Source organism: Amphiura filiformis, chromosome 13 (genome assembly GCF_039555335.1).
Source record: "Amphiura filiformis chromosome 13, Afil_fr2py, whole genome shotgun sequence".
Classification (NCBI taxonomy): domain Eukaryota; kingdom Metazoa; phylum Echinodermata; class Ophiuroidea; order Amphilepidida; family Amphiuridae; genus Amphiura; species Amphiura filiformis.
In genome coordinates, this window is record NC_092640.1 from 16,002,637 (window position 1) to 16,019,099 (window position 16,463).

Consider the following 16,463-nt stretch of genomic DNA (forward strand, 5'->3'; position numbering starts at 1 on the left):
TTTATCATTGTAAAATGTGTGATTTTTCTAGACAACTTTATTTTCAAAAATCACTAGTACTCCACCTGAGAGTTTTGCAAAATGAAGGATTGAAATGGAAGCTCACTACATGTTGGGAATACAGGCTAAATTAATTTGTACCTGTGTCCAATGAGTTTTGATCACAGTTCTTGTAGACAAAAAAACGTCTAGATTTGTTTTTTAAAGCTGTAAGGTAACAATTAAAATTCTTACCTCAAATTTGGTCAGTTCAAGTCTTGTGATTTCATTAACTTCAACAATCTTTCTGCTTTATGCCTAAGTGGAAGGAAGGAATAAAGAAAGGAGGAAAGAAAAGGAAGAGAAAAAGTTGTTTTCTCCACCTGCATTTTGAACCACTGACCCCCCTGCCAACTAGCAGACTGGGGTAGCATGTGTGACCATCGCCCGGCCAACGATTTCCTGTGTATGTTGTTTGGCAGGATTACACAATCGGATCATGTGGCATGCATGGCCCTGCAGTCTCTTTGTACTGATGTATTGTTTTGTATGGTCTATTCTGCTTATGGGTTTCTCAATGAAAAGGTAGATTTAAACAAAAATTAATTTGAACCATAAATTGGTTATGATTTTTATAATAATTATAAAATGAAGGAAGCATATGCCACCTCTTGAATATTGTAGGGCAGCCAGCCATTAGGAAAATAAAGTTTTGCAGACTCATTATGTTACAATGTAGTTCCACCTGTTATACTGTTAGGGCAAGTAATAAAATAGTGATGAAACACAATATTAAACTCCATACAGGCTGTAGCAAAAACGATTCAAGTGGTACCCATCAGTTTCCAGTGATTAAAGGATAAGATTGATACATCAAGATGCAGCTTATGATCCACAGCATTTGCAAATCAATGTTATAATTAGATTCAATCATGTTTCACCGTTGTTCATCACCGATTAACAACAATGCGTCAGCGTCGTCTGAGTGGTTTACTTCCGAGGGCAGCTTTAGCTGCCCGAGCGAAGTAAACCACGCAGACGCGCCGGACGCGAGTTGTTAATCGGTGATGAACAACGGTGAAACATGATTGAATTCAACAACGAAACAAGCTAAAGATGTCTAATTTACATGATTCTTTTATTCGGAATGTCCGTTTGTCATTGCCACTCAACCTTACAAAAAGATTGCGGTATTTCTCTGTTGATATCAGCAACAAAACTAAAGAATAAAGCGGTAATATTTAGCTGTACTGCCAACATAAGCGAGTTCATGTTTACACATATGTTCCAGGCATGATGAATTTTACGCGCTCATGCGTAACGCCAGTACGCGTAACCTTGCGTTGGCGTATACGCTACTGAACTGTGGATTAACAGATTAACAACGGTTGGCTCCTGTACAAAGGTATAGGAAGAGTTGTTGAAAAGGTCATTAAATTATAAATTCTGGTCAATTCAAGATGATCCGGGGTCCATTTCACTAAACTTTATGAAGCTTTGTAAGTCTCGAAATTGTTTGTAACTTCGTCGTAAGTTCCATTTCATTTATGGGATTTACTACAGTGACCCTTCGTAAAATTATGTCTAGTTCTCGGTATTCGTAACTTTACAAAGGGTTACTTGAGTTACGAAGGGTTAAATGCTTAGTGAAATGAACCCCAGGTGTTGTATTTGGAATAAGGAGGCTGTTCAGTATACATCAAATGTATGGTTACAAAGATCCCAGTTGCAGCTATTTTATTACAAAATTATGATTAAATATTTGATAATAGGAAAACAAACTTGTGATAGGCCTGAACTCTATATGTGACACGATCAAGGGAAATGAGTCGGATGTCGTTAATATTGATTTTGAGATATTGGTAAATAAAGTGTTTAAATTCTTTTGTTTTATATTGTTTTCAGCGATTGATAAATTGACTCAACTTCACAAAGAAAAGTCATATCAACATGGGGTTTTCAGTTTCTGAAAGCTCTAAATGTCCTCTTAAGAAACATAAGTAAAACTCATTTTCGACCAGGGTCGACATGTGACTCATTCCCCTTGATCATGTCACATAAAGGAAAATAAAAGTGGCAGCTATGATTCAGATAACATTGGGAAGACTTATGACGTCACATAGTATTTTCACCTGTCGTCCTGTGAGGGAATTTGCTGATATTGTCAAATAACTTCATATACAAACACAACTTAGACGTTATATGCAGACATTGACTTCCAAAAATATGATATAATTGACAAAATTTCATAATAAAGCTGATCTGTTAGCATACATTCAAAATAGAAACTATTATCCAAGCAATATATATGCATGTATAGTGAAGGCTCATGGTGTCATATAGTATTGTCACCTGTCCTCCTGTGGGGGGAATTTACAGAGATGCTAACAGAACTTCATCCTCAAAGATAATAATTGTAAAAAGCTAAATGATACATAGTGTGTGCTACAGACCGTGTACCTATTATTACCCATAGGGAGATAAACTACTGAGAACCACACATTCTTGGAAACCATAGTGGTACTCACTCCGCTCACTATTTGTGGGGCATCACGGTTTGCGACTCGCAGCTTGTGTCGCCCTAAATCGCGAGTATTCTTTGACAAAGACTATATGATACAGTGCTGAATTATCATTATGAATTTTGGAGTATCAAAAACGGCAGCTATGACACAAGTTACATTGTGAAGACTTAGTCGTCACATCGTATTTTCACCTGTCATACTGTCAGGTAATATGCCGACATTGCCACAAAAACTTGGTACACACAGATGATATATGTAGACATTGAGTCACAAAAATTATGATTTTAAATAATTAATAATTGTACAAAACTTTATAATAAGTGTGATTAGCATGCATTCTAAATGGAAGCTACAAACTTATAACATCACATTGTATTCTCATCTAGCTTACTGAGAGTGGAATATGCAGTAAGTGCCACTTTCAGGTTTTGCCAATTTTTAACTATTTTCAGTTGTTTTATTTTATATTCCCAATCTTCCTTGCATTGACCAGTACACAAAAGGAATATATTTGCATGTGATTTTTGTGGTGGTTGCTTGGAACGCAAAAAGCTCGAAAATAATGTAACTTGAAAATGCGGCCCACTTTTGGAGTGCACAAATGTGCTACCATACCGTGGAAACATAGCATGTTGCCTATGGGGTCGACGCTAAGTCATGTGCAAACTCCAAAATAGTGCAAATAGCGCGAGCGTACACAAAAGACGTGAGTAATCAAGTGGATTTGTAAAGCACAATTTACCAATAATTGTACACAAAAGAAACTTTGCGTGTGAGATGAGCGTTGTCGCAAGGTCTGAATGCTGTACCAGCGTCAGCTGAATTCAAGTATGCTTGGAGAGCACAGGCATGGAATATTCCAATCTGTGTGTTATTAATCTGAGGGTGCTACATGTTGATACAGACATCTGAAGGTCCGTTCATACTACGCCGCGATTGCGTTGCGATGCGGTGCAATGCCGCATCGCATTGTACTAAAAATACTGCATTGCGATATCGCAATAAAGTTAAATACATTTTACTGGAAATGCGACGAATTGCGGTGAGTTGCGGCAAAAAGTAATCGATATATCGGCAACGCACCGCATCGCACCACAATTGCGTCGTAGTATGAACGGACCTTTAGTCTCAATAAGCCTAAAATAGGTTTGTTGCCCCTTTCAAGACATAAAGAAGAGGGCCGATTTAAAAAATAGACATGTCAAACAATGCTGGTCATGGTTTATATCGAGATTGCCAAAAAATCTGAATGTTAAATGTACGCTTCCATGTTCTAAATTGTAAACTGCTCACCCGATAGGGAGGATACATCATAAATAAAGGTTTTGTCACTTATTTGGTGTAATGCAAGGGTAAGAATCATCTTACATTACAAATACATTTGTTCAACTACAAACAAAAAAACAAAAATATGTACCCAAAAATGTTTAAAAAAAGAAAAAAGGCAGGTGATGTCTGGATATTTTGGGATCGGTTGGGAAAGGGGAAACAAACCCTTTTTTTGCCAAATAGAAACAAATATACATGAGCCCATCACATTCATCCCAATAATAGAATCAACTTATGACCAGATCACCTTAATGTAATATAAAGGGGTAAAAGCTTGGCTCATAGCTCATCGTTGTCTAGAATCATTTTCATTCTGGCAACACCAACCGATACTGTTTTATTCCATATGCATCAAATCCATGGCATACCTTGTGCTGCATAGATACAGAGGATTAGCATTGGATATTCACTTGCTGGGATTTGTGTATTATTTTAATGATTACGTTGAATACGCCTTCAGCTTTTTTACCGTAATTTCAATCCAATTGAAGCTGTCAGCACTCTGTACAGACAGCTCTATTAATGCCACAAAGTGTCTCTTCAGATGACATACTCTCACAAGAACCACTGGCCCAGGATTTGGTGTACTGTGAGCCAAATTTATTAGATCTTGGGATTGAGCATTGATGCTCACATTTTTGCAGTCAACATAAATCTACTTTTTGCCCAAAACAGCTTATTTTACACTCGTACAGCAATTTCCATTAAACTCGACCCACCTTTTGCCAAAAAACTGCTGATTTTTATAATGCATACAACAAATTTGTAAAAATAGGGAAAAAAGACGGCAAATCTAGGTCGGTCGAGCCCTTAAAACAAGTTTTTCCCTGTCACCTAAGGGATATTATCACTTAAATTGATGCTGTGTAACATTATTTTGACTCTAGAACCTCTCTCCGAAGACTTGGCATATATTGATTTGTAAATTTATTTGTCTTCAGCTTTAACCTTTATTTCAAACCAATTAGACCCGTCAGCAAAATTGAATCTTAATAACATAATCTAGCTGACAAGAGCCGCTGGCCTAAGATTTGGCATGTAATTTGTCAATGACATAAGTACACACAGAGTTAAATGATTACATCTCTTACACCTTGAGCCTTTATCTTAATTTGAAACCAATTAAACCTCTCAGTTGATTACTAGATTGAAGCCTAATAACATAATCTAGCACACAAGAACCGCTGGCCCAAGATTTGGTATGTAATAAATGTCATCTGTACCCTGAGAGTTAACACGTACAATTACAGTGTATTTTTGTATTTGTTGAATAATAACATCTATTACGCCTTCAGCTTTTACCTTAATTTCAAACCAATTAGACATATCAGTTGATTACTAGATTGAAGCCTAACTAGTACACAAGAACCTCTGACCCAAGATTTGGTATGTAATAAATGTCATCTGTACCCTGGGAGTTAACACATACACTTACAGTGTATTTTTGTATTTGTTGAATGATAACATCTTTTACGCCTTCAGCTTTTACCTTAATTTCAAACCAATTAGACATATCAGTTGATTACTAGATTGAAGCCTAACTAGTACACAAGAACCTCTGACCCAAGATTTGGCATGTAATAAATGGCATCTGTACCCTGCGAGTTAACACATACACTTACAGTGTATTTTTGTATTTGTTGAATGATAACATCTTTTACGCCTTCAGCTTTTACCTTAATTTCAAACAAATTAGACATATCAGTTGATTACTAGATTGAAGCCTAACTAGTACACAAGAACCTCTGACCCAAGATTTGACATGTAATAAATGTCATCTGTACCTAGAGAGTTAACACATACACTTACAGTGTATTTTTGTATTTGTTGAATGATAACATCTTTTACGCCTTCAGCTTTTACCTTAATTTCAAACAAATTAGACATATCAGTTGATTACTAGATTGAAGCCTAACTAGTACACAAGAACCTCTGACCCAAGATTTGGTATGTAATAAATGTCATCTGTACCCTGCGAGTTAACACATACACATACACTTACAGTGTATTTGTTGAATGATAACATCTTTTACGCCTTCAGCTTTTACCTTAATTCCAAACCAATTAGACATATCAGTTGATTACTAGATTAAAGCCTAACTAGTACACAAGAACCTCTGACCCAAGATTTGGCATGTAATAAATGTCATCTGTACCTAGCGAGTTAACACGTACACTTACAGTGTATTTTTGTATTTGTTGAATGATAACATCTTTTACGCCTTCAGCTTTTACCTTAATTTCAAACCAATTAGACATATCAGTTGATTACTAGATTGAAGCCTAACTAGTACACAAGAACCTCTGACCCAAGATTTGGTATGTAATAAATGTCATCTGTACCCTGCGAGTTAACACATACACTTACAGTGTATTTTTGTATTTGTTGAATGATAACATCTTTTACGCCTTCAGCTTTTACCTTAATTTCAAACCAATTAGACATATCAGTTGATTACTAGATTGAAGCCTAACTAGTACACAAGAACCTCTGACCCAAGATTTGGCATCTAATCAGCATCTGTACCCAGTGAGTTAACACATACACTTACAGTGTATTTTTGTATTTGTTGAATGATAACATCTTTTACGCCTTCAGGTTTTACCTTAATTTCAAACCAATTAGACATATCAGTTGATTACTAGATTGAAGCCTAACTAGTACACAAGAACCTCTGACCCAAGATTTGGTATCTAATCAGCATCTGTACCCAGTGAGTTAACACATACACTTACAGTGTATTTTTGTATTTGTTGAATGATAACATCTTTTACGCCTTCAGGTTTTACCTTAATTTCAAACCAATTAGACATATCAGTTGATTACTAGATTGAAGCCTAACTAGTACACAAGAACCTCTGACCCAAGATTTGGTATCTAATCAGCATCTGTACCCAGTGAGTTAACACATATACTTACAGTGTATTTTTGTATTTGTTGAATGATAACATCTTTTACGCCTTCAGGTTTTACCTTAATTTCAAACCAATTAGACATATCAGTTGATTACTAGATTGAAGCCTAACTAGTACACAAGAACCTCTGACCCAAGATTTGGCATCTAATCAGCATCTGTACCCAGTGAGTTAACACATACACTTACAGTGTATTTTTGTATTTGTTGAATGATAACATCTTTTACGCCTTCAGGTTTTACCTTAATTTCAAACCAATTAGACATATCAGTTGATTACTAGATTGAAGCCTAACTAGTACACAAGAACCTCTGACCCAAGATTTGGTATCTAATCAGCATCTGTACCCAGTGAGTTAACACATATACTTACAGTGTATTTTTGTATTTGTTGAATGATAACATCTTTTACGCCTTCAGGTTTTACCTTAATTTCAAACCAATTAGACATATCAGTTGATTACTAGATTGAAGCCTAACTAGTACACAAGAACCTCTGACCCAAGATTTGGTATCTAATCAGCATCTGTACCCAGTGAGTTAACACATATACTTACAGTGTATTTTTGTATTTGTTGAATGATAACATCTTTTACGCCTTCAGGTTTTACCTTAATTTCAAACCAATTAGACATATCAGTTGATTACTAGATTGAAGCCTAACTAGTACACAAGAACCTCTGACCCAAGATTTGGCATCTAATCAGCATCTGTACCCAGTGAGTTAACACATACACTTACAGTGTATTTTTGTATTTGTTGAATGATAACATCTTTTACGCCTTCAGGTTTTACCTTAATTTCAAACCAATTAGACATATCAGTTGATTACTAGATTGAAGCCTAACTAGTACACAAGAACCTCTGACCCAAGATTTGGTATCTAATCAGCATCTGTACCCAGTGAGTTAACACATATACTTACAGTGTATTTTTGTATTTGTTGAATGATAACATCTTTTACGCCTTCAGGTTTTACCTTAATTTCAAACCAATTAGACATATCAGTTGATTACTAGATTGAAGCCTAACTAGTACACAAGAACCTCTGACCCAAGATTTGGTATGTAATAAATGTCATCTGTACCCTGGGAGTTAACACATACACTTACAGTGTATTTTTGTATTTGTTGAATGATAACATCTTTTATGCCTTCAGCTTTTACCTTAATTTCAAACCAATTAGACATATCAGTTGATTACTAGATTGAAGCCTAACTAGTACACAAGAACCTCTGACCCAAGATTTGGTATCTAATCAGCATCTGTACCCAGTGAGTTAACACATACACTTACAGTGTATTTTTGTATTTGTTGAATGATAACATCTTTTACGCCTTCAGGTTTTACCTTAATTTCAAACCAATTAGACATATCAGTTGATTACTAGATTGAAGCCTAACTAGTACACAAGAACCTCTGACCCAAGATTTGGCATCTAATCAGCATCTGTACCTAGGAGTTAACACATACACTTACAGTGTATTTTTGTATTTGTTGAATGATAACATCTTTTACGCCTTCAGCTTTTACCTTAATTTCAAACCAATTAGACATATCAGTTGATTACTAGATTGAAGCCTAACTAGTACACAAGAACCTCTGACCCAAGATTTGGTATCTAATCAGCATCTGTACCCAGTGAGTTAACACATACACTTACAGTGTATTTTTGTATTTGTTGAATGATAACATCTTTTACGCCTTCAGGTTTTACCTTAATTTCAAACCAATTAGACATATCAGTTGATTACTAGATTGAAGCCTAACTAGTACACAAGAACCTCTGACCCAAGATTTGGCATCTAATCAGCATCTGTACCTAGGGAGTTAACACATACACTTACAGTGTATTTTTGTATTTGTTGAATGATAACATCTTTTACGCCTTCAGCTTTTACCTTAATTTCAAACCAATTAGACATATCAGTTGATTACTAGATTAAAGCCTAACTAGTACACAAGAACCTCTGACCCAAGATTTGGCATCTAATCAGCATCTGTACCCAGTGAGTTAACACATACACTTACAGTGTATTTTTGTATTTGTTGAATGATAACATCTTTTACGCCTTCAGGTTTTACCTTAATTTCAAACCAATTAGACATATCAGTTGATTACTAGATTGAAGCCTAACTAGTACACAAGAACCTCTGACCCAAGATTTGGCATCTAATCAGCATCTGTACCTAGGGAGTTAACACATACACTTACAGTGTATTTTTGTATTTGTTGAATGATAACATCTTTTACGCCTTCAGCTTTTACCTTAATTTCAAACCAATTAGACATATCAGTTGATTACTAGATTGAAGCCTAACTAGTACACAAGAACCTCTGACCCAAGATTTGGCATCTAATCAGCATCTGTACCCAGTGAGTTAACACATACACTTACAGTGTATTTTTGTATTTGTTGAATAATAACATCTATTACGCCTTCAGGTTTTACCTTAATTTCAAACCAATTAGACATATCAGTTGATTACTAGATTAAAGCCTAACTAGTACACAAGAACCTCTGACCCAAGATTTGGCATCTAATCAGCATCTGTACCTAGGGAGTTAACACATACACTTACAGTGTATTTTTGTATTTGTTGAATGATAACATCTTTTACACCTTCAGCTTTTACCTTAATTTCAAACCAATTAGACATATCAGTTGATTACTAGATTAAAGCCTAACTAGTACACAAGAACCTCTGACCCAAGATTTGGCATCTAATCAGCATCTGTACCTAGGGAGTTAACACATACATTTACAGTGTATTTTTGTATTTGTTGAATGATAACATCTTTTACGCCTTCAGCTTTTACCTTGCTTTCAAACCAATTAGACATATCAGTTGATTACTAGATTGAAGCCTAACTAGTAAACAAGAACCTCTGACCCAAGATTTGGCATCTAATCAGCATCTGTACCTAGTGAGTTAACATGTACACTTACAGTGTATTTTTGTATTTGCTGAATGATAACATCTTTTACGCCTTCAGCTTTTACCTTAATTCCAAACCAATTAGACCTGTCAGCTATGTTGATAGCTCTATTCAAACTCCTAAGTCAATGATTTAGATACAGTTTTTAATCCTCTGCATGCTAGCCATAGGCTTCAACATAAAAAGTCTAAATTTTGAGATATTTTCTATAAATATCAAGAGCTGTCTTAAGAACCACTGAACAAATACTAGGCTTGTTTGTACTCATTTAAATGCATTTTTCATGCTGATTCCAAATATGGGCATGAAAATTGACAATTCTGAAATTTTTTAATTTTGATTTTTTTTAAAAACTTGTCGTCTGCAATCGACACCCGCGTGGAGAGTTTTAAAATGCCAGCTCCTCTTGTGATGTAGCAGTGTGCTTTTTGTGTTTCTTGGATTAGCTGTGAGTGTAGCTATGAATGTCAGCGATAAAAGGATATAATGAAAATTTTAAAAGAAGATTTTGTATCTTGAAGCCCTGAACACCTGCAAAATGGATCAAATATAGTATGCTACTTTTTCATTTTATTAAAAAAATGATGTAATATTTTGTATAATATCAGGATGCCAATACAGGCTGTGTCAAAATGATTGGTGCCCATTAGTTTTGATGGTTGTTGAAAAGCCTGCTCCTTCCAATTTTAACATAGGGTGTTCTTGAATGTTATATCTTGTTATATGGCTGTTTATGACACCAATCTATAAATTATGTGGATCCTATGTTGCATTTTGATGTGGCAGTCTTATCTATAATGACTGGAAACTGGGTACCAATCAGGGTTGTAGCTACGCTGGCCGGAACCGGCCGTTACTGATGCTTGTTTCAATCGATCCAATTTTATATCAATGTTACTCTGGTCCACATTTGTTGACACTTTCTAAGACTTCAGACGTAGACTCGCAAATCAACAACATGTTAAATACCTAGGGAAGGATATCAGCATGGACTCCATCTTGCTTTTGGCTTGGCTTTGGTAAAAAAGATTCTTGGGCCAGGAGGATAACATATACAGTCCTGTAGTGATTTGCACCTGTAGGCTTTTTGTCGCTGACACTGTTGCTGTCAACGACTATGCTTATGATGGTAAAGGTAAAGGAGACGATCCTGTATAAACATTGATCAGAGTGGCCATTTCTCTTTCATTGGCGATTGGGCCAGACTGGGGGACTCCTCCACAGCAAATCTGTTACCTTCCCAGCATTTCAGAATGCCTGTACTCATTTATACACCTGGGTGGAGAGGAGTAAACGAGATAAAGTGCCTTACACAAGGGCAAAACACGATTATGAGTCGGAGCCTCCTCTAATGATGATGATGATGAGGAGGAGGATGAAGAAGAAGATGAAGGTAACAATGAAGACGACAATAACAACAAAAGAATGGTGAAGATAATGAATCAATTTACCTCGTATCAAAGAAGAACATGTGAAATTACACCCTGTATAATCGCACCTGTGTTCAGTGACCCCCTTTCTTTTTCCCAAAAAGGTAGAAATTAATTTTCTCTCCTGTGAGTACCTGTCAGTGCATCACCAATACAATGTACAATATGATATGAAGACTGATGTGACCCAGTTTTCATATCGATCAACTAGTACTCCATATCCTCCACCTGTCCCTTGTTTGGTATCTTAAACCCATGAGAACTACCTGCTGATTGGCCAAAAAGAAGTTTTCATTATCAATTGGCCCAATCAGCAACATTGTTAGAATAAATTCACCATGCAAAAAAATTGGGGTGAATTATTTGCAAAGCTCCATTCTCATTGGTGATTAAAGTGAAAATATCATGTAATTGACCAATCAGAGGCAATGTTAGATTGGCTGGTAATGCTCAGGGGGTTAAATAATCTATTTAAAGTCTACACTCCCCCTGTGGAAGATTTTGGAAATATATACCACAGGGGTAGTATGAATTTCAAGTGGAATCAGTACATTAATTTTTCTATATTTTGAAGCTCATCCTCCTCTGTGGAAGATAAAGGTTGAATCTTTCTCAGAGGATATAATATGGAATGTTGTGTTCATAATTTCCATCTGAAATTCATATTCCTCTATGGAAGATATTTCCAAAATCTTCCTCAGGATAGTGTGGATTTTAAATAGGACAGTCCAATTTGGCCCAATTTCATGCTGATTTTCTGTAGTCGTCTGTGACTTCAAATTCTTTCACCTTATCTCGCTGATGTAATTTCTTAGTTCTGACCAAAAAAGGGTGAACTTACGCCGGGATCCAGGTGCAGTAGCACTACTCCTAGCAACTAGCGCCATCCAAGTTCCTCCAGGCGTACGTCCGACAATGGGAACACAGCTTATTTGAAACTTGATAAATCCTGACAATGACCTGAATCCCTTCCCCCTTCCTACCAATAAATATTGGTTACTTCTTCACATAATTATTTAAAAAAGGGGGAAAATTACATATTCAGCATTGATCAGGAGACATGATGACATCATAGTAACAACTACTTTAAAGCATTCTGCCAATTTCCTCCAAGACCGTGCAAGCATATGATACAAGACTAGCGTTGACCCATTTTTTGATATTGATCAGCATTTGCCGTCTTCCACCTGCCTTATATTTGGTTTTCAGACGCTCTCACTACTCGCAATGATTTTGTGCAAATAACTCCAAGCATATTTCAAGCGAGATCATATTTTTATTCTCACAAAAACAAAATATGTTAGAAAATTCACAATTATTATCTTTGATTATTATTAGGTATGTCACAGTGGCTGCACAATAATTCTGCTACACTGTGCATGCAAGCATAACAGTGAATTGAAAAGGGCGCGCTTCAAATTTGGCCAATTTTAGAAAACATCCATGTCGATAAATGAATTTCTTCATATGCTTCATTTATCCAAATTGTTTGAATTTTTAATATATGGTGTGTGAAGCCTTCCCGAGGCTACCATCGGGTCCCCCAAAATTAAAAATTGTTTTGTTTAAGAACTACTGCCTGTTTTTATGGATTTTTGAAGATCGCTCATAAATCAGTAAATATAGGCCTACTGAAGTAAAGGAACTACCACCATTTAGCTGAAATACTAATCTTTCTTAGCATGTAAATTAATTCCGTCGACAACAAATGAAACACTTCCCTAAAACCAGTTGAAGCAAAACATTAATCAATGTTTTTTTTATGTGATTAATTTTCCAAACCACAATAGCTATAAGCCATTGTGTGTGTCCAAGGCCATACTATTTTTGTATCGCGCTACAGTAAAATTGCTGTTCATTTTACCGATTATCCTCCCATGTTAATCCAGATGACAAAATGTTAATTTAAAGTCTCATTGCAACTGAATTTTAATTTTTACTTTTCGGACTTGGCTTTGAGTAATGGTGACACATACCATGTTTACAGTAAAAATGAAAATTATATTCCAGACACCGTCAAAATGTCAAACTTTTAATTTTTTTGTATTGTTTTTAAATAATTAACTGCAGTTCATTTATTCAACCTCATAACAGGATCATACTTAAAGATTTATGATGAATGAACAGACGTTCATTAAATATTGAAAAAAAAACCAAAATTACTCATGCCTAATTTGCATAATAATATCATAAATACATAATTAGCTGTAATTACCTAATTTGCATAATTAATTACTTTTTGTGTATTTTTTGTCATCAATTGAAAGAACTTTGTATACATATGTGTGCAAAAAAACCGCACCTTTATATCATGTACGGTTTTCTATTGGCATCAATTTTGCATATTAATAAGCTGAACTTAGTCATTTTTGAGATTTAATTTGTCTGCAGATTGGCCGAAATGGCTAAAATAGTATATTTGATTAATTTATTATAATTATTCAATGATGGATTTTTAATTTTGTTTTCTGTAACGAAGTCAGGAAAGATAGGCATTTAACATGTGCTATTTAAATTAACGCTGTTTTTCCAAGCAAGCGTCCAAATAAACCTTCAAAATCTCGAAATGTGCCAATTTTGTCATTACAGCCATTTGTGGCAGGATTTCATTCCATCTACGAGCATCTTTAAATTGACATTACATCACAATGCATTGACCGATTTCAATTCTGTTTTTTGATTTTTGATGCTTTAATAAAGCTTAATAATGTAGGAACATTAAATAACGCGTTTCTGCTGCGATTATTTTTGAGGTGATATACCTATTATTATATTAGGGGCAATGTCTTAAAGACATGTTACACATTATGTGTGCCGAAACTCCTCTGAAGTGTCAAATATTCATTGTAAGTTATTGAATTTAGAGACTTATGAAGGGTTCCTGTACTTTGGATCCATTGAAATTAGGTCATTCCAGTTGAAATCCATACACCCCCTATGAAAGACATGACTTAATCTTCTACATAGGGAGTGTGAATTTCAAATGGGGCTGCTTGAATCGGTGACTCCTTTTGCAATTTTTACCCCCTGTGTTGAAGAATAGGTCATGTCTTCCATAAGGGGTGTATGTATTTTAACTGGAATAGCCAATTTTGCTCATGTAGTGGAAAGTGTAGTTCAAGTGAATCCAAATTGTTTGATCAGAAAGAAATGAAGAGTTCAGATACAGAAACCGATAAACACCATTTTCAAACTTTTTGCGTTAAGAACACCTATAATGTTAGCTTTTTATTGACACACTACTTCAAAAAATTCAATCTACAGTTTGAAGCTATGATCAAAACAGCATTATACCTTCTTGCAATGTTCTTTATATTTGATGAATTATATAATTTGCCTATATCTCTAATCGAGGAAAATGGACATATTGCTTTTTACATCTGAACTATTCAAATATCAGTGTAATTCCAAGTAGAGAAGATATCTTACAATTCCCATCATGCATTTCTCCAATTTTGATTTCCTGTACTGATTTAAAATCTAGTGCAACATGCAGTGGCGTAGCGTCATTGGGGCAAGGGGGGCACATGCCCCCCAATCATTTGGAAAATCCCATAGGAAAATTGCCAAAAATGGCTCGTGCCCCCCATCAGACCCGGTGCCCCCAATCATGGTCGGTGCCCCCCCCCCCCATGTGATGACCCACACTACCCAACTGGCAACTTGGGCCGATAGTGACAAAAAGTACCTCAATGAACAAAGCACATCCAGATCGTGCAAAATATGTTTTATTTCTTGACTATCGACCCATGTTTAACCAGTCTATTCTCAAAATAATAACAAAGGGAGTGTCATTTGAATTCTGGGATGGATATGATATCTTCTCTAAATTCGAAGTACCTGAAAAACATGTATGCAAAAGCTTTGCTATGTATTACATAAAGTTGCTGTTCATGTTGGCAAGTAAGCCATTGTACTATATTTTATAGATGCAACATGTGAAAAAAGAGTAAACAAATGATGTGAAAAATCAACAAAATTTATTATGTTATAAAAGAAATCAAAATTATATGATTAAAAAGCTCATTTGAAGATCTGCGATGGATAAAGTAGCCTTTCCATGAAAATAGTAATTGCAAATACAAACTGCTCTTGCCTGCATACAGTTAACTTGCACAGATTTTATGCTATTGATTTTAAAGCTTATACACACAGCGTATATATAATTTCATCTTCTTTTATCGCTGCCGGCAAACGTGGATTATCTTAAAATTTGTCTGATATTTCTTTTCTGAGAATAACATGGTAACAGAATCCAGGGTATTGAATACCGGGATATTTTCGCGAGGTTTTAATTTGCGCGCTTTTTGTTTTGGTGTTAATTTCAGAACTGCAAATTATAAAGCCTGTTAAAATATTATTGACCAATAGGGTTTAATGGGGTTTTTGTTTGAAACCACATTATAGAAGAGACCGCAAACTGTTCAGAACAGATAAAATCACGAAAAGTAAATACCGCAAAAATATTCCGCTACATAGTATTGGATGTGGGTCAGGTTTTGTCGTTAACTGCAGCAAATAGTTGCAAATTGATTGTAACTCGACCGAATGATGCACTAAGGATCTTAAACATACTCATCTATCAAGACACAGTTCTTTGACCCCAATAGGCTTGTATAGTAACAGAATGACCTTTGAATGTGTTGGGTACAAAAACTCATCCTCAGTACCTTCATGTCAAATTTGAAGTTATGGTTGTTGGATGGGGGTTATTGAATTCTGCTATGAGAGTGAGACCATCTTGGTTCATAGTGATACCTTATATAGGCATGCCTTATTATGTGTTACCTTACAGGTGACATGGTAGTTAAATGTGTGACATGTTACATAAGGGAGAGTGTGACACAGTGGTAAGGGCACTCACCTCTGGTGCATGAGGTGCTGGGTTCAACTCCTGCATGTCAACTTGTTGGGATATTTATAAGTTGGAAAAAAGTCTGAATTCAGTTGGCAACATGTATTCATTGAATATAGGGTTTGCGATATGACGTCACTCATAACAGAGATACACTCATTAAAAATAAAACTTTGTCCTCCATTGACCTCCATTTAGTAAATGAACTGTAATACTTTTAAAATCCTTCAAAGTGTCCAGGGTTTTTTTTTTCAGTCCGAACCTGTGATATTTGTATGCGCAGCTCACAGCCAGTTTTGAAAAGAGTAGGGTGTTAATCTTTGTCTGTCCCAGTCTGTCTCAGTCCTGTTTGGAATAATCTGTATAGAATTTGCATTAATTAGACGCCAATGGAAATAAGCAGTCCTTTGGAGGATTTATTGGGTTATCCGGAGTGTCCTGGGGTATCGTAGTTGTTGGTGGCGACAGTCTAGTAATCCAAACTAACTG